The following is a 26,194-nucleotide window of genomic DNA, read 5'->3' as shown; positions in this document are numbered from 1 at the left end:
AACCATGTCTTGTCCCTCTCTCCAAAATCCACTTTCATTATACCAGGCCCCTCAATACATACTCAAGCAGTGGTCTGTGCAAAGAAAAGCTTCACCAAATCCAACACTACCAAAGCCAGTGGTCTAACAGCCTTTTCCTTAGTGAATATTGTGTGGGTCAGTCGTATGTTGCGTTGTGTTCTGCCTTGCACAACCATTGACTGATCAAGATGTATTAGGTCAGGTACAAATGGTGCCAGTCTGTAAGCCATTGTTTTGCTCAACATTTTGGCATCAGTATTGGGCATGGTTCAACTACCTATGTGATATATGCTCAGTCTCGTCAGGTTTCACTATCCTAACCCCCATTTCCAACGCTTGTTCTCTCAGGCTAAGAACCACAACCAAACTCTTCTTAATATACCTCAAACCATTTATCTAACACCATACCAGACATTAGTTGATATATTTAACTGAGTAATCCACCCCTCGCCCCTCGCCCTTCAGACTTTTGCCTTTCTTCATGTCAATTAGCAATTTTTGCACCTCGCTTTTATCCAGTGACATGTTTAGCAACTCTTTCTGTTTCACACTGTTGTTAGGATCATTATCCCCTCAAGATAAGTTGTTATTCTAGCTAAATCTGGATTCAGGGTTTTACTGGACACTGACTCTAACTATTCCTGAAAGGCATGTAGTATATATTCTAATTGGTCACAACTACATCAGGCTGCACATGTAGTTTTATTATATGTGGGTGCTGCTGTTCTCTTCTAATGAGCCATACTAGTTGTTTCCCAGACTTGTCTCCCTCTACATGAAGTTTTGCCTGAATTGCATTCAGGTGTGTGTTACCAGTGTTGTCCAGTTATACTCTATTTGCTTTTAGGCTCCATTATCTGTGTCCATTTTTGAGGCTCTGATTTGCTTTGTGTCAAGTTTATGCAGTTCCTTATCTCACAATGTGTGAAGTAGTTATGCTTATATGAGAAATGTATCCACCATACACTCTCCTCTGAGGGAGACTTTCATCGCCCTCAACTCTAAACCCCAAGTTTTTAAAAATCAAATTTAATTTAAATAGGTGCATATATGGTTGACGAAAAGACCATCTCTAATGCCTTCTCTGTTCGTAGTCTCCAGGTTGGTATTTTGGCTCTTGGTCTTGCCAATTTCAGTTCCACAGCAACTTGCGTCTTCTCTGGGGAATAAAAGTGTAGGTGTGTGTGTATGTGTGTCTGTCTGTCTTTCTGTCAGTCTTAGGAGTACGTTCTAGCCCTGCCATGCTTAAACATCTATAAACTCCTGCTTTAGATATAATAATGATTTATTTAGTCATGTGGTGATCTTTGTGTCCATCCTGCATGAAGTTGAATTCTCCGTCACATATTGAAACTTTCACCAAGTTGTAAGTGAGCTTATAGAGAATTCCCGGGAAGAAGTCCCAATCATCTCTGTTGGGCATGTGCACATTTATTAATAAGACCAGCACCCCATCAAACCTTCCCAGCACCATCACAAATCGTCCCAAAAAAACCACTATTATCTCCATTTCCTTCTTTTGTAGTGTAGTTCCTATATTCCCAATAGGCTCTGCGCATTGTAATAATATATCCTATAGATTTGACGTAGGACTTAGGTCGACTAGATCCCTATCGAATATATTAGATTTAATTGTGAGTGCCAGCTAGCTCAGAGGTCACTAGAAACGTTCTCGAATAAACAAGAAGGGATTCGTTTCTGACAACTGCATAAACATGACAACTTTGTTTCCCCAAGAATTAAACTGATCTTCAGTTGTGCAAACAATAGATAGATATTTTACTCAGTCAATCGTGCATGCTTCGTTTCATCAGAGGTGCAGAGAAATAGAGAGATGGGCGTTTTCAATAACAAGATTTATTGAGCAGTCTTCTTTCTCAGGCAGGTAAAATGAACTGCAACAATCATAATACTGGTTGCAAAGTATAATGCGTACAGTAAGAAGAGTATTATAAAATAGTACTGTAAAAGCATTGTCTGGTTTCTAAACTATAGATAAATACATACATAAATAGCAAAGGCTAAAAGTACTCAACTGGTGCTTCTAAAATACGCCTTCCCCGATGTACCTAACCTAAGTTTAGTATGAGGGAAGAAGTAAGTGAGGTGTAGCATAGGTTTAGTTTTTTTGCCAAGAATCTAACCAAGATTTCTCTTAGGGTCTAATCCGCTCCGTACCTTGGTTTTAGAATGAAGGAGGTCTGGTAGCTCTGTCTCGGCACTCAATTTCCCAACATCCCGCGAGGGGAGCTTGGAAACACTGGAGCTGGATTTTGAGCACGAGAAAGGACTGTTTCTGGATCAGTGCGTCAGCTGGAGGGTCGGCTTCCTTCGTCACTTGCTGTAGCGAGCTGCGTCAGGCAAGTAGATAGTCGAGCTGCTCCGAACCACTGTGTGTTGGCTTGGGTAAGTGTAGGCATATTTATACCTTGAAGGTGCCTAGTTTGACGTAAAGTCGGAACATAATAACGTCATCAAAGAACCTCAAGGGAATGGTAGTTCTTTGAAAACTCCCTGATTTCTAGGACAAATCAATATTCAAGCAAGGGGATGTCCCTGACTGCTGAAGCCGAGTTTTCCAAGAAATCGTTGTGGCTTTTTGGAACTAGTGGAAGTAGCCATCCCTGTATTTGGACTGGATGGGTTATGTATAAATATGGGTATGATTACTATGTCTATATAAGGGCATGTGAATTATACCTATGTAAGGGCCTGAATCGGTAAATGATGCTTGGATTCTAAAATGCTGCACAACACCCACTCCACTTTATTATGTTCGATATTAATACATTTTAAGTATTTTAAACTTATCTAAAGCATGATGTGTAAAAAAAATCCCTCCCAAAATACATAAAATCCATTCGAAATGGTTGTACACGAAAGATGAGCATTTGTGCTGTACGCATTTTTAAAAAGCAATATTTTCATTCAAAGCATGTAGTGTGACATTCGAAAATGCTTATCAGAATGAGTTCTAAAATAACATTTATGAAATGGCTCTTAAATACAGAAGAAAGGTTGAGACCATTCCATGACAGAATATATAAACTGTGTAGGTTGTGGACAAGATCAAATATTGTATCTTGGAAGTGTTTAAAATAATTCTTGTTCTCTAAGAATAGTTCTACTTTAAGCAGATTACTTTGTGCCAAAAAAAGTTCAATTTTGGAAAAATTCAAATTGCAGAAAAATAGAGTTTTAAAGTTGGAAGTTTTGTTTTGAAAAGTGAAGGTCGAATACAGAGTCCCATAGAACGCTGTGTGCTAACTTCAAAAGTCATTCTCGTTGTTAGGAGAAAACATCAAAACTTCTAAGCTGGCAAAAGAAATAGTCTATCACAGTAGGTGAAAGTTGGACCGCTTCATTAAGTAAACCGATAGCACAAAAATGTGAAGCATCGCCATCAGAGTTATCCGTTTTAGCAATGTTTGTCGGAGATGGAGATGGTACCTGTGCGCCTGTCGATCCACGCATCTCACTGTCAGCAGATTGCGTCTTTGAGATCTCAATGAATGCCGTCATCAGGATTGGTAGCCACTGGGGGCAACACGATGCATGGGCCGTTACTGAACCAAGCAAGATATCAACATCCGTTGGCAGTGCTGATGGAAGTGTTAGACAGATGTCCAACACGCATTCTTCTCCACATAGCAGGCATCGTAGAACAGGTAAGATGCAATCTTGCCAGATTGGTCGGAATGATAGGAACCACGTGGTGTACAGGTCTCTTAAACGAGCCAGGCCCAGAATCTGTATCATGCGCTCACGACACTTCATTGCCAGGAGAGTTTTCTCTATGGTAATCTGGGTGTTGCTGGTGACCGGACTTGCCATATCTGAGCAGAAGGAACAAGAATAGTATTCCTACTATGAGTCCCAAAATGAGAGGCAGGCCGCCGAACACAGAGTGCACGAAGTTTGGAAAAATGCTGAGGACCGCTTCAAATGGGGCTAACCGTACCGAAAAAACTGTCTTAAATACATGTAAAATACCACTGGTATCGCACATGTTTAAGATACGACCTAACATTTCTACGAAATGTACAGGGCAGTTTGTCGATAATAAGGCATGTAGCTCTGCATAGGGCCTTGCAATTTGTAGTTTATACGTCTCTTTGGACGAGGTCAGTGGCACAGTTGTTTTTGTAAAAGAAGGGCTTTCATTCTGCTTAAAGTATCAATTCGAATAGAAGAGATGTTCATTGAAGGCCATAACGGCGACTCCCCGTCTGTCTTAGCTTTAGGAAACAATACTTGCATACAACAATTGACCCTGGCTGATAACAGTTACGAGATAGGGTATTCCTGGCAACATTCACCAACAGCTGTGATCATTCAACATTATATAGCTCCCGTTAGAAAGTTGCCTAAAAATTGGATCTATCACTGCAGCTGGAGAACCTTGCAGGTGGCAGGATAAGTTTGTCGAAGAACCATCACAGGCTCCATGAAAATTAATACCCTGACATAAGTGTACCGCTTAGTGCGCTTTTACATTGTGTACCACTAAGAAATACTTATTTTCCCCCATTCCAACATCTGTGTGTGTATGGTAATTCCCAGGTGGACTTTATGTATTCCTTACCCAACCTTTCATACACGGCAACTGGTATATGTTTCAAACAGTATTGAAAATTGTGACAGGCAGAGTGATTATCCCGTGTACTAGCCATTCTGTTGCAGGTTTTTCTGAAACAGTTAATAGTAATCTTTCCAGTTTTTCAATGCTCAGCACCGTATAGTCTGCTCCTCTTTGTGCCAGAGTGATTTGTTTATCTGTAAGGTTAAATACAGAAAACAATGACTTGGTGTTTATTAGACGCCATGGCACATATCCAGAACGAAGATTTTGCAACGTCCAGCCTAAAAGCATTACAGAACACAATTGTGACTGTCCAAGCTGTAGCATGAGCAAGTCCTGTTCCATTATGTCTATGGCAGAGGATACTATGCTGTCCAAAGAATAAATTCTGGATGACAGTGTCGTTAACCCATTGTCAACTACAGAGAGTGCTTTCTCTAAATTATTACAATCAATTTCTCGTATTCTTTCTGCAGTCTCTGTCTGTGTCGCTTTCCAAACCTCATTATAAATAGTGTGAATACCTGCATATATGAAACGTTTATGACATCGTTTCGCAGGACCTTGTAAGAAGTCCCTTAAATCAATGCCATCTTTAAATAAAGATAAGTGTTGTTTAACCTCTGTAAGTGTAGATTTTTGTAGCCACTCAAAGCACATTTTTCCTACACTATATGCTGTTACTATCCCTGGATGTTGTCTCTGGACATATCTTGGATCTGGCCTAGTTACTGAAAACCCTTGTGTCTTGTTCAGGAATCTATCTTAAATTGACCCAGTCCTGAAGGCAATAAATTAATGTAGAACTGTAAACAGCTATAGTTTGTCAGCTGATCCTTCTAATCATAACTCTAGTTATAGAGATTATTGCTCTGTTTCAGTCTGTTGCCATAAATAAAAATAGCCCATCTCACGGGCGCACCACCAATGGGACCCCTGGTGAGTACCAACCAGGGGTCCCATTGGTGGTGCGCCCGTGAGGTGTCATCTAGCTATTCACACTCTTTTTCAAATGTTGTCCTTCTAGTGGATGTCTGTACTGTGTTGTTTGGTTATTTGTTTATCAGAGATGGGCTATTTTTATTTATGGCAACAGACTGAAACAGAGCAATAATCTCTATAATTAGAGTTATGATTAGAAGGATCAGCTGACAAACTATAGCTGTTTACAGTTCTACATTAATTTATTGCCTTCAGGACTGGGTCAATTTATGATTAGTGCTTGATTGAGTGGAGGGCGACCTAGTCCTTTATGTCCCTCTCGACTCCTACTATCTGAATACAGGAATCTATCTTGACAGTTATTCGTGTCTGTGGGCCAGATTAACCATTTTTTCCAATCCGGATCAGTTCTGTTTTTTAGAAAAAAAAATTACGTCGACCCCTCCCTCTAAAGTGTTTTTACTATCAGGTGTAGGTATGGACGGTTTGTGTAAATCTTTTATCTTGCCTAGACCAAGACAGGATGTCTGTTGCACAATGTCGTTCAAAAACATTATTTTCAGGGATAATGCAGACTCTAAATAAAACTTCTATTCCCTGCACCTGCCAGTCTTTTGAGCCCCAGGCAGTTTTTGTTTCTATGTTGTCACTTCAAAAGTCGAAACCTAATTAGGACAGCTGGGCGTAAAAGGCTTCAGAATAAATTTGCTTGATATTAGTCAACATACTTTTCATTCCTGTTTTATTAACATTTTTAAAGTAAAACTTTTCCGGATTTGTGGTATTGAAACCTGAGAAGTATGGGAATTTTTCATAGAATGTTTTTGAGCTTCCTTTTGGTGGCGTTGGGCAATGTTCCCATTGATTAAAATGATAAATATTCCTAGGGTTTGCAGACTTGTGCAAGTAATGATGACCATAGTTGTTATAACAATACATTTGTGTATAATCTGATGAACCTTCGAAGTATTCATGTTCTGTAAATTTTACAGACATCTCCAAGTCTGACATCATATTATTAACAGTCTCAAAGTCCCAATCATCAGAAAATGTGCTGGGTGGAACAAAGTCACTCCAGGAAATCTTGAATTGATGTGGAATCTTCAACAGCTCTGCAGGGCCAAAGATGTCATAATCAGTTCTGTCCCATGCTATGCCACCAGGTAAAGGAACGGCTGTGACGTTCACTGATGTCAAGTCTCTTTGTTCACAATGAGAATATTTGTGTGGTCTCAGGAGCAAGTTGATGTTTTTACTTGCTGTGTTCATTTTACTATATTTTCTATTTATCAGTATCCCTAAAATTAACACCAGGATTAGCCAAAGTAGGAGAAAAAGTACACCTAGCACTATCCAAAATTCAACCCATGGTGAAACCAGATACGTTTTTTTAAGTTGCCGAAAAAGTTCTGTTACTTGTTTTTTAAATGTTTTATTTATTGGCGCCGTTTCAGGCTCACTGGGATCCTCAGAAAACGTATCAAAGTCGATGAAATAGCCAGAGGCAGTTCTGTCAATTGTTGGAATTGCATCAGGATTTTTTGAAATCACTGGGGCTAGCGGATCCTTTGTCATATTAGTATAGTCAGATGCTACATCATTGTAGACAGGAGTGTCTTGACAAACGGTTTTATTTGGGTCTCAAGAGGCGCAAGTTCCATAGCTTTATTGCTTAGTCCTTTGTTTTGTGCTCTAGAGTCTTCAAATGTGATCAGTCTCTCAGTCTGAACCTTTTGGATAGTGGCAAGATTTTATCTTCTGCTACATGTTTGGAGTCCACAGGGCCTACTACTTATTATCGGCCACATGATGTGGTTTTACCTGTTCTCCTTTCTTCCAGCAAGGGGCGGCAGTAATACTTCTTGATCCGTGGATTGCTAGCACAGGTACTGGTTTTCTGTAAGAAGGCCCAAATCCCTTCTTATCCGCCATCTTCTCTCTGAATAGATCCCCAATCTTTGGAATCCAGACAGGCCTTGCTGGGACGGGTGGTTCTCCTTCAGTGGTTGTTGGCTTCTGTATTGTGTTGCTGTGTCTTCTCCTTTTCTCATTTAAGTCCTGCAAAACAGCCATACGGTCTTTGATAGCAAAGGGTTTTTGTTTCACCACTGAAGTGTGACGATCAAGATCCTGGACAAGCATTCTAGTCCCAAAAAGGATTTCATATGGAGTGATTCCACCCAGAGAATTTCTTGGCAGATTATTTAAACTACGTTGGACACTTATTAGATGTTTGACCCACCCGTCACCCGAGCCTAATACCCTAGCTGTTCTAGATTGCTTTATGTCCTGTTTTTTTCTATCCACTACAGAATTTCCCTCAGGATGGAATTGGCTCGAATACCGCAATGCAACATCCAGATTGGCCATGGCCTCCTTGTAAGCTTTGGAGCTAAACGCAGGACCCTGGTCAGAATGTAGCGTGCCGACTGCATATGTACCAATAAAGACTCACAAATCTTTTATACCAGTTCGGGCGTCATCCGAGCGCTGAGGCCACATCCAAATGAATCTGTCCTAATAGTTATGGGACCGCATTCGTCCATAGCGACGTCTGCGGTAGAAAGGCTAATGCTATCTAAAAATGGTGTCTGTACTGGGCTGGCTACACTGTAGTCTGGTATCTGGCTGCGTTCTCTGCTGTGATCACTGTTGCATTCAGGGCAATTAATTACAAATTCATGAATGTGGGCATTCATCCCTGGCCACTAGTATGCCTCTTTTAATTCTAGAATGGATTTAGAGATCCCTTGATGTATCAGACCCTCTCCCATATGTGCTTTTTGTATTAAAGCTCCTCTACGTCTCCTGTTTGGAATTACCCTATCACCCACTCCAGGGATTCGAGCAAAAGGGACGGAGTTGGCATCAATTACGTATGCATATTCGAGTGGATAGTTTAGAGGTAACGCCGTACCGCTGCCTTTGCTTGTGGCATTGACAGCTAGCATTATTTCTCCGTCTATTTTTGTTTTCGAACGAGTGATTGCAGCTACGGAAGCCGTTTGCACAGCAGCCTTCGCGGCTTCATCAGCCAATGAATTCCCTTCAACGTGAACGCCATCACACTGATGACTCAGTGCTTGGATCACGTGAGTCTTTTGTAGTTCTTTCTGTAATAGAACTAGTTGTTCCCAAAGCAACTTATGCTTGATTGTGCCACGTTTTGCATCTTTGAAACTGTTTTGAACCCAGTTTTGCAAGTATTCATTGTAAGACTGAACGCAGTAATATGAATCACACACTATGAGTGTGGGGAATTCGCGATCGGTATTTTCAAACGGCGTCTTGAAAGCCTGTAGTTCAGCTCGCTGAGCTGTACAGTCTCCGAGAGATTGTGTTTTTCTGACCATAGGTCTGAATTTACCATCGCGCCAGCGACCTTTAACAGTCACACATGTAGCACCATAAGCTTATTTACCCCCAATTGTGGGTTGAGCTGATCCGTCTGTATAAATTATACATTCGTACTGTTCCAGAGGCAGAATCTCAGCGGGCAGAGGACATTCTTGTTTGTATTGTAGAAATTCTTGAGTTTTCAAGTAGGGGTCAAAAACGTATTTGTTGCAGCAAGAGAGTTAACCCATTGTATAAATCTTGGATGTAAAGCCTTTGCATTCGGAATGCTTGCTTTTGTCACTGCCTCTAAGGCAGGTACAGGAGTAACGACCATTATGCATTTTTCCTGTGCAAGAGCTCTCTCTTTTGCTACTGCAGTTTGAACCGCTGTCAGAATTTTTTCTGTAGAAGTGAATTTCATTTCAGTTTGTGTGTACAAGTGTGATTTGTAAGCAGTTGGTACTTTTTCACCTTCATTAAAAGTTAAGTATGTGAATCCGCATCTTCCTGGGATTATTCTGATTGCAAGGCTGCGTATGTTTACGCGTGTCTGTAAATGTGATGTTGCTAACATGTCTGTTTGCACTGAACGCAAAATTTCTGTGTGTTTTTGAGTCCAATTAGTTGTTTTGAAATCAGGTTTGATTAATTCGTAGAGAGGTTTAACCCTTTCTGCGTAGTTTAAATTGTATGTTATTCCGAAGTTCAGGAAAACCTAGAATTGACTACGTTTTTCAGCGTTTTTGGTGGTAGGAGCAGCGCACACTTTTCTAAAAAGTTGGCTTCTAGGCTTTTGCCTTCACTTGATAACTCGTATCTCAAGAAAAAGGACGTTGAGGTGGGCAATTCTTGATTCTTAAAGTTGAATTTATACTCTTCATAGGCGAATCCAAGTATAATGGTATTTACTCTGTTCAAGTGCCTTTCCAAGTCATCGTCCGTTAGATAGATGTCATCGAAATAAGATAGTGCCTCATCATCATACGTTTGTAGTAACTCTGTTACTCTGGCTGAAATAACCCTGGACTATTCTTGAATCCATGGGGGCGACGACAGAAGTGATGTTGTATCCCCATAATTGAGAAAGCGGTCAAGTTCCTGCTTTCAGGTGCAATATTTTGACAGAAGAAACCGTTAGAAATATCTAATGTGGTTTTATATTTTTTGAGCACAATGATATTCATTAGTTTTGTACTGCAAAGGTTTTGCAACAAGATTAAATGTCTGTAGTCCAAAACTAGACAATATGTATTGTCTGGTTTGGAGACAGGAAACAAAGGATTATTCATTGACGAGGTGCATGTTTCAATCACCCCTTGGTATTCAAGTTGATCTAAGTTCTCCCTGACCTGCTTTGTAGCTTCTTGCTTAACTGGATACTGCCTGTGTGCACTTGATTGAGTTTTTAACTGGATTTTATGGTGAGGAGAATCCTCATCCCATCCTACATGATTTTTATATAATGCTGGAGCCTGGGCTACAGCCCATTTTCTAGCATAGGTGTATTTTAAGTGTATTGATATGTGCTTAGAGAAGGCTGGCATAATGATGTTTTCGCCATGTGGGCAATCCCTAACAAATTTTGGTGGCCAGTCTTTTTCAGCTAGAAGAATGTCATAACCCTTTGAGAGCTTCTCCCAAAAGAGTGCTCTTATTTTCCTAGTTATGTCCCCCTCCATCCTGAGCGTTACTTCATATAAATTATGGGGTACACTAACCCTGGTATCAGCTGTTTCAACTTGAATGTACTCATTCAAGTCCACTGTCTCCAGATGATCCTTCAAGATCTTGCAAGCTATGGTGACTTCTGCTGCGCTGTCCAGCATTGTCTGGGCCCACTCCCCGTTCTTGAGTTGTGTCCTCAAGATTCTCTGCATGTCTGATTTTTAGACCTGCTACCTTCTTTTTGGTGAATTGGGTTTTCTTATTTTTTTGGGAACATGTTGATTGTCTTTGGACCTCCCGCGTTCTTCCTTGTGTTCTGACCGTCCTCTTCTTTCAGATTTCTGTGAGGAAGTCTGAAAGGTACGAGAGGAACGTGTATCAGTATCTTGATATCTATCAGGTTTTCTCAAATTATCCCTATTCCTGAGGTTATACCTCTTTTCAGAGGGATCCTTTTGAGGAGACCTTCCTCAGGACTGAGAACGCTTCTCATTAGAAGTTTGTTTAGTATTTTCCCACTTCTTTATATGAGTATTGAGAGTGTTTTTAATAAAGACCTTTTCAAGACTTTCTGTTAGTTGGGGCTCTACTGGTTTCCCACCTAAACTATCTACCTAGTTCTTCATAGGATTTTTCAATTATTCTGGCCAGTTCATATGGTTGCTCAGTTATATAAATTTTATCTATTTTTTGGCGGATCACCACGGATGCTACTTCACCTTTAATATTTGCTAATATTATAGCTGAGACCTGTTTGAAATCTTTCACAGATTTAAGCAGGTTCTGCCCCGTATTCATTTTGAATTTGTTTCAGGACATCTGGTATCACAGCCATAGACGGAACACCATGTGTTTTTGTGTAGATTGCAGCAAAGACTGTACCCCAAGTGTCGCAGTCCTCCAAGTGTGGTGCGATCCCCATTGGTAAACAAATTGTTAAAATTCTGTGTTTTTCATGAGGTGTACTGTCAGGAAATAGTACCTCGATTTGAGTAATTTGTTGAGCTATCCAGAATGGAATTTGTTCCCTTTTTGCGGGCAATTTACCAATGACTGATTGTATAGTCTGTGGTGTAATTTTATTTGTTTTCCCCTGGTGAGGGGTTTGTTGTGGAATCCTTATAGGAGGTTGGACCGTTAGAGTCCGCATGAAATATTGAACCAATTGTCTATGTATTTTAATTAGTTGTTTTAGTTGAACTAATAGTTCCGCACCTGACATTTCTTCAATGGCAGGGTGTGGTGTATAGCTGGCTACTACCGACCATGTTGCTTCTGGTCTACCTAGTGGACCGAGCCTGGTAATGTGAATTTGATGTTGTAGGGCACCTTTAAACCAGAGATGTTGCTCTTGGTAAGTTAGTGGAATTTCAATGTCCTCGAAAGGAACGTATTCTGTTGGATTATCCTCTACTTTGTAGAAGTGAAACACATGCAATACTGCATTTGCTTCAGGGAAGATCACCCATGAATAGAATACCTCTGTCTGCTGATATTTGTGTGCCTCTATGACAAAAATTACCCTACCACCTCTTGGTGATAGGCCATTTGTTATAAACTTTGTAGCAATGGTTTTCCTTAGGTTTTCCGGGATGATTATAGCTTCCGGGTCGGTTTCTTGGGAACCGGGCTGCAGCTCCACTGGTTGCGTTATTGCCAGCCGGTCCACCGTTCTAGGTGTCGGTATCAGACATTTTATTGACTGAAAGTTTGCAGAGCAAGTTTCAAGGAAACAAAGATAAGGTGCACAATATTTTGGAACACTGTATCCTTCAACGTTGAATCAAACCAAAAACTAATACATAGGATTTTCGTCCTACTCAGTAATGGTGGATATTTTATCCTTTTACCCACTTCAGATGTCTATTGGAGTATTTTACAGGAAAAAGGGGTCTCTGAGAAAAGCATGACTGAGTTACTCTGTTATCTAACGTTAAATTAGTGCCTTACCAAACGTTGGGCGCCATGTAGTGTAGTTCCTACATTCCCAATAGGATCTGCGCATTGGAATGATATAACCTATAGATTTGACGTAGGACTTAGGTCGACTAGGTCTCTATTGAATATATTAGACTTAATTTGTGAGTGCCAGCTAGCTCAGAGGACACTAGAAACTTTCTCCAATAAACAAGAAGGGATTAGTTTTTGACAACCGCATAAACATGACAACTTTGTTTCCCCAAGAATAAAACTGATCTTCAGAGTCGTGGAAACAATAGATAGATATTTTACTCAGTCAATCGTGCATGCTTCGTTTCATCAGAGGTGCAGAGAAATAGAGAGACGGGCGTTTTTAAATAAAAAGATTTATTGAGCAGTCTTCTTTCTCAGGCATGTAAAATGAACTGCTACAATCGTAATACTAGTTGCAAAGTATGATGCGTACAGTAACAAGAATATTATGAAATAATACTGTAAAAGCATTGCATGGTTTCTAAACCATAGATAAATGCAAACATAAATAACAACGGCTAAAAGTACTCAACTGGTGCTTCTAGAATACGCCTACCCCTGATGTACCTAACCTAAGTCTAGTACGAGGGAAGAAGTAAGTGAGGTGTTGCATAGGTTTAGTTTTCTTTGCCAAGAATTTAACCAAGATTTCTCTTGGGGTCTAATCCGCTCCGTACCTTGATTTTAGAATGAAGGAGGTCTGGTATCTCTGTCTCGGGACTCGATTTCCCAACACCCCGCGAGGGGAGCTTGGAAACACTGGGACTGAATTCTCAGCGCGAGAGAGGACAGCTTCTTGATCAGTGCGTCAGCTGGAGGGTCGGCTTCCTTCAGCACTTGCTGTAGCGAGCTGCGTCGGGCAAGTAGATAATCGAGCTGCTCCGAACCACCTTGTGTTTGCTAGGGCAAGTGTAGGCATATTTATACCTTGAAGGTGCCTAGTTTGACGTAAAGTCGGACATAATACCGTCATCAAAGAACCCCAAGGGAATGGTAGTTCTTTGAAAACTCCATGATTTCAAGGACAAATCAATATTCAAGCAAGGGGATGTCCCTGACTGCTGAAGCCAATTTTTCCTAGAAATCTGCCTATACTTGGACTGGATTGGTTATGTCTAAATATGGGTATGATTTCTATGTCTATATAAGGGCATGTGAATAATACCTATATAAGGGCATGAATCGGTAAATTACGCTTGGATTCTAAAATGCTACACAACACTTTGGGCCATTTAACAAAGTTATGCGTTTATCCTGATATTAAGATGTATTTGGGCTTTATTGAATCTACTTCTGCGTCTCCCTTTCAGTGTCTATTTTGAACAACACTGGTTTTGTATTATAACTAATGTTGATTACTCTCCCCATATTTAAAGGCCCGAGCTGTAGTATTATAACAAGGGAAGAGAGAGAATAGATAACCAGGATTAGCACAATCCTAAAACACACCCAAAATATGGTGCGATCTAGTACCATGGACATCCTCTCACTTGAAAGTGTGAATATTTTGGTGATAAAAACAGCTTTGTTCTCTACCTATACACAGACGGCTGTCTAGGCTCCTCCCTTCCCTCCCCTTACCTGTGTTGAAAAGAAGCCCAGTCAGCCAACGAAAAGAAAAACATGTTTCTTTAAACCAGGGTTCTCCTAAGCCTGTCCTGGATGACTGGATCCCTTCCAGATTTTTAGCATATCCCCATTTAGATAAATGTAGTTATCTTAAAAATCTGACATGGATCCGGCTCTCCAGGATTGACTTAGGAGGACCCCGTTTTAAACTGTTCCACTTTTTGTTGGCTGATTGGACTGCCCTCCCTCCAAAGCAATGGGAGGGGCCCGGACAGCCGCCTGTGTCCCAGCATCTACTAGGCAAGTGTGAGAGGGATGCTGCAGTTTTGTCACCCTGACATCAGAGGTTGATTATTCGCCCACAGCCCACCTTATTTGTCCAAAGGATTGACTTTGGGAAGTGAGCAGCCACAGAATGCTCTCTATGAAGACCTGTAATGTTAAGTATTACCAACAAAGGGAGCATTCTGATTGTCTAACCTCCTTTCAACGCTTCACTCCAAGAGCTAATTTTTAGGGCTCGCCTCTCAATGCGCAAGCATTGAGCGAGACTATAGGCGCTTAAACAAGGTTTACCTAGACTGGCGATTTGATGCTGTGACCGTGCGCTTTTAGGTCAATGCGCAAGCGCATTGACCTAAAATGCGCGTGCACATCATCAAATCGCCATCTGTTCCCCAGCAGCAGTCCTCCCACTCCTTTGAAGTGAAGCTTAGCTTCACTTCAAAGGCCCCTACTTCATCGCCGCTCTCCCAGCTCCGCCCCCTGCTGCGGCCGTATCGCATTTCTTCTCCCCCCTCCCCACAGCAATGCCCTCCATCTTGTTCAATAGGCAGAGTACATCTCCGAGGCAGGAGCTTCTCCTGAACCTTCACTAGAGTTCACTGCAGTGTGTCTGCACGTCTCAGATGCAGGCATAGTGCCACTAATCTTCGCATGAATTTAATGTACAGTCTTCAAAGCAGTGTGTCTGCACACCCGTAGGCGCGCTCTAGCATTGATCTAAAAATAATTCTGGCCCTCAAGGTCTAACTCGCCACATCAATGCCTGAGAGGTGTGAACTTCATTCAATAGAGACTGGAGTTCCCTCCCTCCAGCAGACCCCCGAACCCCCCCGGAATCCATAATGACTTGGACGGGAAGAAATATATGGCAGCCAGCAAAGGAAATCGGATTGAGAAAAGAAAATTTAAAAAAACACTAACACAATAAAGGAACCTGCAGCACTAACCAGAGCTGCCAGCATGCCACTAACTATAGCAATGTATTTTTTTAAAATAAAGTTTTATATACCATCACCTCGCCAAGGGATGCGTCCCATAACACGATGACCACGCCACGACTGACGTCATACATACATGACATAGAAATATCTCCCTCATAGGCTCAAAGCAAAGATAACACACTTCCCATGCCACGCCCACGTGCGGTAGCTTGCTACCCATAGTGTTAGAGGCTGAGAGCTCTACAAACGCCACACTACCGTGCAATACACCAAGTTCTCACTCGCCGAGCTCGTAGAAGGTTTGGCCGCTATAAATGAAACCAACATCAACAGATCGGCCTTGGGGCCAGGCAGACTGTAGAAACAGGATCCATCGCATGTTAGCTTTCATCATTTCCTTGCCTATCATTATTATAGTTATTAGAGTACGGAGGCAAGAGCAGCCTGTGAACATGAAGATGCCAAAGACAATGGTCAGAATAATTAAATCCGCCGAACCCAGATAAGTCCCAGGGCCATCGTCAGAAGGCCGCTGCAGCTTGAACCACCCATTGCCCCTCCTTGCTAATGACAGTGGCAGCACAACTAAACAGTCAGGCTCCAAGAAGTGTGACAATTCACACTGTTCCAGGCCCGGGCGGCAGGTATTAGACATTAGAAATAATAAACAACTGTTGCTGAGCTCAATACTAAATACGACACATAGCGCCACAAGTGCAGAGCCTAGGAATCCACCAGCTCAAATTAAGCATTATTCAGATGTCAATACTAAAAATAGATGTCAAATATGGTCAGACAGTCAATGCAGCCAAACAGCCTGAGTAAGAACTCCTGTCTACAGCATGAAATAAATACAACCAGTTTTACATGTAATTCGAACAGGTAAAAAAATACATTAGAATTCCCTCTTTGGTTCAAAATCTATGCACATTTATACTGCACTACTGGCTCTTTTCAAAAGCAGCAGTTACTTCAACAGGGCACTCCGAGTTCAGAACATTCTGATACGTTTTACTTCACGTTGTCTTTTAGTACTGTTCTATATTGCACCATTTCTATAGCACTTTCCCACATCTTCGTGAGGACCCAAAGTGCTTTATCAGCCGTGGGTCAGGGGATCTGATTTTTCGTACCTCCTAATAAGACACTTGCATCAGACATACGTGTGGTACAACATTATTCTGCTGGACAGTTTCTTATTGGACAAATTTGCCTAGAAATTTGCAGAGGTCGAGAGGGGACACATGGAGCGCGGAATTTGTTTTGTGTGAAAATATTCATTGGTTCCCCCCTCCCTGCCTCCAATCAGTGGTTAATCCCTCGGCTTCCTGCCAGCCCCCTCCTCCCAGGAACAAGGGGCAGGTGAGGGACTCCGGTCCAAGCCAGGAGGGCTCTCACAGTGTGGACGACCCTCGTTTTCTTTCTTTTTAGGTCTCAGGTAAACCACAGATGTGGCCTAACGACCAGAGCTGCCATCTAAGTCACGTAAATACAAAACATGTTGCATTACAAATGCTATAGGTGTCACATTCGAGAAAGTTATAACTATTGGCATTGTAAATGGCAAAGCTATCAATTTAGCTATTTTAAAAACCAACACATAAATAAAATATTTGTCATTTACAAGACCAATAGCTCCAACTTTTCTAATGCGAGACCTATTGCATTTCCAATGCTTGTTATTATTTATTGCTGATTGTTTCACCCCTATTTCATTATTTTTCCTTATAATTTGTTTTTTGCTTCATTAGGATTTCTACAGCTAGCTTTGAGCCTATTCTCCTTTGCTCTGTATATACTCCATATTAATAAATTCTATGTTCACCACAAAGTTTCTTACTTTGAGTGGAAAAAAGTATTGTGAAGGATTCATAGCTTAAACCTCTACTTTGAGGGGAAAAGCTCAGATTTTAAATATTTTTAAATGCCCGGTGTTATAGCTACATGACATGGAAGGTTATTCAAAATGGACCGAGTGGGCCTTTCATTCTTCTCATTTCAGATGGCAATGAGAAACTTGGAAGAGGGCTAGCTTGTATGTTTGAGTGTAGCATTGGCATAATAAGGCAAGATAAGATGTGAATGTCTATCCCTAGAAAATTGCCAAGAAGACAACCTTAAATTGGACTGCATAATTGAACATTGAGGATGAGAATCCTGGTCACATTCTTAAATTCAAAGTCTATTACGAAGCTACCCCGTGGTGGGGTAGGGCACCTCCGGGCACCGCACAAATGACTGCAATAGTCTAATTCACTTAACTGTTATTTAATGACTGTTAGTACATCAAAAGTTCATCACATGTTCAGCAATCCATTGGTTTCATGGCTTTTGCTATGATTCTCACAATAAATGATTCTAGAGTTACTGCATCCAATACAAGTAAATAGTAATTCTTATGTGTCCCAATGCATTTCGGGCTCTATTGTGGCCCTTCGTCAGGGGATATTCTACGAAAAGAAAAAGGGGGATAGCTATCAGCCGTAAGTATGAATTCGCCGATATTCATAAAATGTGCCAAGAGTGACTAACCATGGGTTCCAATGTAATCCAAACGTGCGTCAACCCGGCTGGTGCTTACCAAGTGAGAACATGCTGGTGACTGGAAATATAGAATCAGTGTACTCTGTGTGATTCAATAACGTGAACGAGCTGCCGAGTGAAACAAACCGTGAGCAGGCCAGATACATTTGTTTAGACCAAGTTGAAGACTCACATAAACTTGAAAGTTGCCGCTGAAACCTGTAATACATTAAGTAACGCGCCTCCGGTAAGAGTCCGGTTTTACATATATAAACGGTCGTGACTGAGGAGTCCTCAGATGAGGTACTTACTCTGGAGCTCGGTATGCCATTGTCTCTCCGTGTTGTCGGCGTGTAAAGTCTAGGATGGTGTTTGGATAAAATGTGCTGATCATGAACATAAACGACGGAATACGTCCCAAATGGCGAGCGCCATCTTGGAGTGGTGTAGTGGTATACCCATGCTGTACGAATGTAGAAGAGTGGCTAACTAGTGTGTGTCGATGTCTCAAACTAAATGGTGCAATCCTTAGTGCTATAATTAGCCCTCGGTGGGAACCAACTATAATTATCAAACAAAGCATGATTATCAAACATAGTCATCAAATAAAAATTAACAAAAACATAAACATGAACATTAGCACATGAACAAATATCAGCTGGTCATCATAACTCATAAGTAACAAAGGAATTCCATTCTATCATTCAACACATAGAGTATACGTTTTTTTCACTCGGCAGCTCTTTCACGTTATTGAATCACACAGAGTACACTGATTCTATATTTCCAGTCACCAGCATGTTCTCACTTGGTAAGCACCAGCCGGGTTGACGCACGTTTTGATTACATTGGCACCCATGGTTAGTCACTCTTGGCACATTTTATGAACATTGGCGAATTCATACTTACGGCTGATAGCTATCCCCCTTTTTCTTTTCGTACAGTATCCCCTGACGAAGGGCCACAATAGAGCCCGAAATGCATTGGGACACATAAGAATTACTATTTACTTGTATTGGATGCAGTAACTCGAGAATCATTTATTGTGAGAATCATAGCAAAAGCCATGAAACCAATGGATTGCTGAACATGTGATGAACTTTTGATGTACTAACAGTCATTAAATAACAGTTAAGTGAATTAGACTATTGCAGTCATTTGTGCGGTGCCCGGAGGTGCCCTACCCCACCACGGGGTAGCTTCGTAATAGACTTTGAATCGTATACGCTGCTTGGACAAGACAGCGATTCCTCCGTAGCACGCCACAGACCATTATTTGGAGTACAATTGATTAACATTAGGCAGTGCCAGCCCAAATTACTTTCTTTGTCAGTTCACATTCTTGAATTCCTCTGAGAACATAGGCTGACTTTTGAAGTAGTTGAATCTGGTTTAATAAATGCATGGGTATGTATAATACTGAGGCCTTTTTTTCTGCTCTCATATTCCCACCATGTTGATTTCTTTGTGCTGGGAGTGACCTTCAGCATCTTCCGCTCAGTTTTCAAGGAAGCCCCAACACCTCTTCCATTTGCTGTTTGAGGAATGCAGACATCGTCCCTTGACCACCAAACATAATTCGTCTGTTTAGATATTTTCAACATATTTCTGTCTAACAAGTTAATGTCAATAGCTATCTGGCCTCCAGTTCAAAGCATGTTTTGTATGCAGCTTTAATGATATCTGAAATACATAGGCCAATTATAATGAGCCATTGCATGAACAGGATATCTTTAGCCATGGCAGTGGGCTCTGGCAGGCAGATGGTGGATGGGGACGATCCGGAGGATCACAAATGCCATTGGTTACTTCGTTGAGCAGAACAGAGCATAAAACAGCACTTCCTCCTCACAAATTGTGTACACAATGTACCAAATACCCCATACCCTGCAATTTTTAATCTCCAGATGTTGCCTGTTCCAGGACCTGTGGATGAACATGACTACATGGCTGGGTGCTAAGCAGCTTGGTTCAGTCAGCCAGCCCCCAGTCCTACCGTGTCTTAGTATTGCCCAGTTCTGATATGTAATTTTTATGCTCATTATGTCAGTCTGATGTACACCCAGTGACATAGATGTAGATACACAAGCACAAACCTTGGCTTCGATTCCATCCACACCAAACCCACTAACTCCTCCAGGGGAACACAGAGGTCGTCACTTCTCACCTCCAAAGAGCTTTTTCATTACAAGCACCGAACACATGGGTTGTCAAAGACTCCGATCACTTCAGGACCAGCAGTTGGCACCCACAACACACCTGCAGTAGTGCCACACTGCTTCAAAGGCCCATACTTGAGAGTGCCATCCCACCCTTTCGAAGCAGAGATATTTTGACACCAGAATGTGCTGAATGACGTCTCCTCCTAAATACCGAAACAACCTCCTTGCATGGCAGGACAGCGTTTCTCTGCTGCATAGAGGTGCACCAGGATTGTCATCTACCTCAGATTCCAATACTTAGCTTTAAGCTTTCTCTTCAGTTATTTATTTTTGTTCCAAATGTGTAACAGAACTTTAAATAAACAATATTTGCTTTAAAATTCAAATGAGCGAAGAAGTACCATTAGTCCGGCTCCATCATTGTTCTTATCCCCTTCCAAGACCAGTATTCAGCCCAAACGCTCAAATGCGTCTTTTTGAAATCTCTCTCACTAATCTACAAGCCCTGAAAGTTGCCATTTGGGACTGGGTGACTACCCCAGGCTCAGGTATTTCAAAAACATTAGGATGCCCAGACCCACTGGAGCGCTGGGCTTATGCAAACTCTTCTGTCTTTTCATATACACACAGTCCTGACTAACGAAATCCTATTTTGTCTAATATGTATTCGAAATATTTTATGATTGTTACAACTTCCAGTCTAGTTCCTGTTTTTCAATATAGGTCCTAGGACATGACTTTGCTCTTTAAATACCTTCTTATTTTCCCTTTCTTCTTCTGGGTATAACAAACCTTTCTAATATTCCACTCTTAACGCCCCCTGTCTACTTATCACAAGGTCTAGAAGATCACACCATAAAATGCTGTCATGCCTTGCTTTATTAATAATGTAAAGGAAAGAACTCCGTCTATAACCTATGTGCCTTGCGAGTCTCGGTTTCTCTTGCAAACTCTGCTAAAAGCAACATGCAGCACTTCCTCTGTTAAAACCTTTGTTAGCGCTGCGTTCTTAACGTTATTTTGCAAAACACTTACCGCTTCTGCTTGTCACCATTTAATAGTCCACATTCTGTACTTCCTCTTAAGCAGCGTTTTTTAACCTTTGGAATTATGTGGAACCCCACGGAATTAATACTTGAATCCAGGGACTCTGATTCAGTCAGTTAGTCAATATAACTTTATTCGATTCATTTGAATCATAAAAGTTTGCATACATACATAAAATAATTTAAACATACATAAAAGCTTATGAAAAAGTCTGGCATAAAATACATATATATAAACTTTAGAGTTTAAAATTTTAAAACACAAACTTTGGACTCCTGTTACAATTCATAGCGTTTCCTAATTACTAAAGCAGTTCGAATGAAGTTGAGCACACCAATACAAATAGCAGCAGTAGATAGAGATTGTAAATTGTTAAAACCCTCTTTGTAAGAACAGGGACGAATCTCGCTCAACACAGGCTTAATAAAACGCGCCCTTGGGTCTTTGTAGAGCTTACAAAACAGCACAAAGTGCATCGTGCTTTGTTGGGCTGAGTTGTTGAACAGACTCTCACACCAACTTGCCTGTTTAGGAAAGGCCACAAGAACGCGCAATGTGCAAAGACAAAATCTGGTCATAAGAAAACGTGATTGTACATGAATAGTAAAGGACAAATAAAATTGCGGATGGTTTGGGCGCCCATCTACACAATTTTGTGTTCCACGATCCTGATTAGACATGCTTAATTCAGCATAATATGCATTTTTTATGATCAATTTCATATTCAAGCCAATACAATCAGGATTATCATAATAGTGCCCTAGCCGAATCTTATTAAAATTGTCTTTAACATATCGAAGCCAGGGGATAGCAAGAGGCTTTTCAAGGTTCAATCAATCTCTAGGATACTCCTTGAAAATGATAAATCCTCTCAGGTCCAAACTTTTCCCCAGAGGATCACTGGGGGGATGTTTATTCTATCTTCTACAAAATCCAACCCCACTTCTGGGTGGTAGAAAGATGTAGGGGAACTAGTCGGGATCATTAATAATCTTTTTAAGAATTTGTTTTTCAGGATTTGTATCTGAGTACTTTTATGATGCCCCATATGCCCGCCCGTATGTAGCTACTGACAGGCATTTGGATTTGTATAGGGTTATCATTTCTGCAACCAGCTTATGTCCCAATTTACAAGCAAAACGAAACAGCCCCTCTACTATTCTGCTAGTGTGTAGGACCCTAGCCGCAATCAGTTGCTCCCAACTCAGTTTATATTAAAAGCATTACCCAAGTAATTAAAATTGGCCACCTTATCAATAGTCTTTTCCTGCACCACAAATTTCCTTGTTTTGATTCGGTTAGGACCACACACCATAATAAAAGATTTACTAAAATGTTCTTTTTGGTCCTACTCCAACATGAAGTCAGTGAGAGTATTTAAGGTTTTTTGGAGGCTGTTGGCCGTCAACGCCATCAAAACAGTGTCATCAGCATATGATAACAAAGGTATTAATTTGGAAAATCTAATTGCTGCTCTAGCAAAAATGACTCCAAGCCATTTGTGTAGAAAAGGAATAACAAAGGGGCCAGTATACAACCTTGGGAACCCCCTCTGTAGAAGCAATTGACCTTGTCTTTTCACCCCCAGGACCATAACGCCTCCGAGTCATTATTGGAAGTTGGGACGCCCAACCTAAACAATGTCCATGATTTAAATTCCAAAACTATACACAAAAACAAGTGTACACCAAACAAATGTTTAATTATTGAAATATTTTCTTTAATTTGCTACCAAATACAGAAAACATTTTCACATTTAAAGTTTTGCTTCTTTATTTCTATATGCATTATTCATTTTAATATTTTTTATTATGCTAACACAGCCAGGTGCTCCCTGAATAGGCCTCGCAAAACCCTTCAGGTTTCCTTGGACCACAGGTTAACAAACACTGCTCAGTCAGTCAGTCAGTCAAAAATTACTTTATTCCGTTATTTAAAACCATAAAAGAATTCTACACAGTAAAACAAAAGTGAAAAACATAGTATGACGTTAGTTAATAACAGTAATATTGCACTGGTTACATACTCAAGGCAGACGTACAGTTTAAAAAACAACTTTAAAAAACAACTTTAAAACCCGATTGTTAAAAATGTATTGTTATGAACTAGGCCATGGGAATCACTCACTTTTTTTCCCCCTTATTCTGACTGCGTCTGTGAGGAAACTCGCTATGTTAAAGATTTCCCAGACATTAGACAGCATCTGTAAATATATTAGCGCTGGTTTCGCCTGTAAAAATCCTTTACCCTTTAAAACTGGGAGAATAAAACATTTCTGACTACCTTTTGGCTGAACCTTTTGCCCAGGACTGTGGTGTGGGCAGGGCACTTCGCCATCATTTGCCTGGGGGAGCGTGGAGCAAGTGGCAAGTTGGGGTGCTGCTTGCGTGGTCCCTGTTGTCGGTGGCGGTTGCGCGTAGGGTTGCCTTGGGCTACGGAGACTACATCTCCCAGGCTCCCCCCCGTCGCGCCCGCCAAGACCGTCATCTGGAAGCGCCCGGAGGCGCTTAAAACACTGCAGCGCCTCCCGCAGCGCGGGACGCGCGCGGGCAAAGCCCGGGACAAGGGCGGGCCCGTCTGTGACCGGAAGAGGCTATGCTGGGCCACCCCTCTTTCGTCCGGACTATTGTGTATCCAGGAGCTTGGGTTAGTGAACACGAACTCTAAGTGGAAACGTATTGGGGGCTGTTGTCACTGCCTTTTTTTCTCTTGTATCTGTTTTGAGCTATTTGTTAAAAATGAACAGGGACCAAACCAAAGGGGCTGGGGGACTAGGCGTCGTGGGGACCCTCCACGCCTTCTTTATCAGGGCCGAATAAGAACTACGCCAGGAGATAGAGAAGACCCAAAAGAGGTTGTCCCTAGATTATAATCGGGCCACTTTGGGAATACTCCAACCTGACCCCGTATTGGCAGTAGATACAGTTGAAACAAGGGAAGTCCGAAATGTTCATGAGGCCCAGATACACCAGTCAGCTTCTGCATCACCGGGTGTAGTATCGGCTGCCTCACCACTTGCGGTGGAGAATTCTTTTTCCAATCAACCTACCCCCACAAAAATTCTCACCGGTCAGCAACGACTAGCGCATGCAGGGAAAGGTGGGGCCGCGGTTAGTACTAGTGCCAAGGCGAAGAAAAGGAAGGCAGGCAGCACTCCATTCACCTCACACCAGGCTAGTAAGGTGCCAAAAACCAGAGGTACTCAGGGGAGGAAAGGGCGCTTGCTAGAGACTAACACCCCTAGCAAAAATGTCATCAAGTACGAATTCACAGTGCTCTCCTATACAGATACAGTCTGATCTGGAAGACCGCATAGTAGCCAACATTGAAGAGAAACTCCAGTCTATACTTAAACCTTTTCTTTCAAAACTTGAGGACATAGATAGCAGACTGAGTAAAATTGAGAAACCACTATCTTTGCCTCAATGCACTCTGGTGGGGGAAGGGTTAAATGGGTCAGCTGGCCGGACCAGGAAACAAGTCAAGGTACAAAACAAACCATCCACGGGCCCTGTCAGAGGGCAAATTATGGACATCCAAGCCCCCTAAGTAGAGAGATGCACTATTAACGCCACCCGTGCAGACACGAATAGTAGGTTGGAGCCAAGTAAGAGTGTACCTCGAGTTTTGGCCCAGGGATTAAACTACTGACCAAACAGAGCTAACCAGTTCAATCTACCCCATGAGGTCACTCCCTATACTGTTATTTTATCAAGCGCCCCCCCCTTGCAACAAGGTATGGAGGAACATTGGACATCCCTTAGAAATAAAGCCCTCCACCATTTGGATAATCTGGGCTTGGCAGCTGTCTGTTCAGAGATTTTAAAATGACACGCAGAATTCCCTGGATAGGGGACTCTGTGAAATTGAATAGTGGGGATTGTATGGTACTTAATTTTGGATCCCCGCAAATTGTCAATTTGATTTTGGAGAGGGGAGGGACAAAGAACCTAAGTGGTCTAGGTATTAACATTTTACCCCTAGGGTTCTTTTATCGACACAGCGCACCCACAGAAAGAAGTAGGATAGAGCTGACTGACAGAACACAAACCCAGGGCCCAAATTAATGTATTGCTCCAACACATAATAGATTTGCGGCACTCACTCATCTTGAGATAGATTGACTGGGTCCGCCTGTGCCAACAAAGATTAATATGGATAGTGGGTCAGTCCTAAACAAGGAGGTCCAAGTATTAAGCACCCCGATAAGGAACACTCATGTAGGGACAAGGATACTTAACTGAAACATCGCAGGTCCTAGTAATAAGTCCGATGACGCTAGGTGGAGGGATTGTCTAACTGAATGCGATAATATTGGGTTGCTGGAAACTTGGGATACTAACCAAATGTTTCATTTGGATGGCTATGCAGCCTATTGGTCCCAGGCAATCGCTTCCTCTATGGGGAGGGCTAAGGGCGGGTTATTGACCCTGATCTCCCTAAAAATCTAGGGCACTTACATCAAAGTGGAGACCGGCACACCTCATTGTTTGGCTGTACAAATCTTGACTAGGGATGCTGGCATTTGGCTCATTGTAAATTTTTATAATTCTTTTGAAAAATCTTTTTTAAATGAACATTTAGTCAGACTACTTGATTTCTTGGAAACATAAAGTAAAGGAAACGCAAATTGCTATTCGGTTCTTGTGCTGGGGGATTTTAATTTTCATTGCTGTAAAGGAAATTGTCATGTTTGGGACAGCTTGGGACCAATTGATCAGGAGAATATACATTTTGAGCACTCGGTACAAGGTCTTTATTTGGAGGAACTGGTGTCCGACAACGACCTGATTTACCCAAAGTTAACTGACGGGGAGTTGCTAGTTCCAACTTTTAAGGGCAAGGGCTCTGGGTCAACTATTGATTATATTTTTGTAAGCACTGTACTGGCCAATAGAGTAAGTGCCTACTGCGCATCCTGGTCTACGTTCAGTGACCACAACCCTGTCACACTGTCTCTGGTGGATGACTTAAAGAAAAAGGAAAAACCTAATAGAACAGTGGGCAACTCAGATAAACGGCCCACAGACCAAGCGCGCCGATTAAAATGGTGCCGGGTAGTGCCTCATGAGTTTCATGCTAACTTACTGGCTAAGGTTGGCCATGAAATGTCCATTTGTTTGACAGAGGGCAATGTAGATAAGGAGGTCCTGAAGGCATATTCT

At 41.6% G+C, this 26,194-nt stretch overlaps 1 protein-coding gene across 2 annotated transcripts in view; it reads left to right on the top strand.

The window, feature by feature from the left end:
• The window catches only part of AFTPH (aftiphilin), a 331,590-nt gene that overhangs the window by 91,045 nt on the left and 214,351 nt on the right, over positions 1–26,194 (top strand). The gene's annotated exons all lie outside the window — the stretch shown is intronic.

This window comes from Lissotriton vulgaris, chromosome 6 (assembly GCF_964263255.1).
Source record: "Lissotriton vulgaris chromosome 6, aLisVul1.2, whole genome shotgun sequence".
NCBI lineage: Eukaryota > Metazoa > Chordata > Amphibia > Caudata > Salamandridae > Lissotriton > Lissotriton vulgaris.
This window is presented reverse-complemented; position numbering and strand designations above follow the sequence as displayed.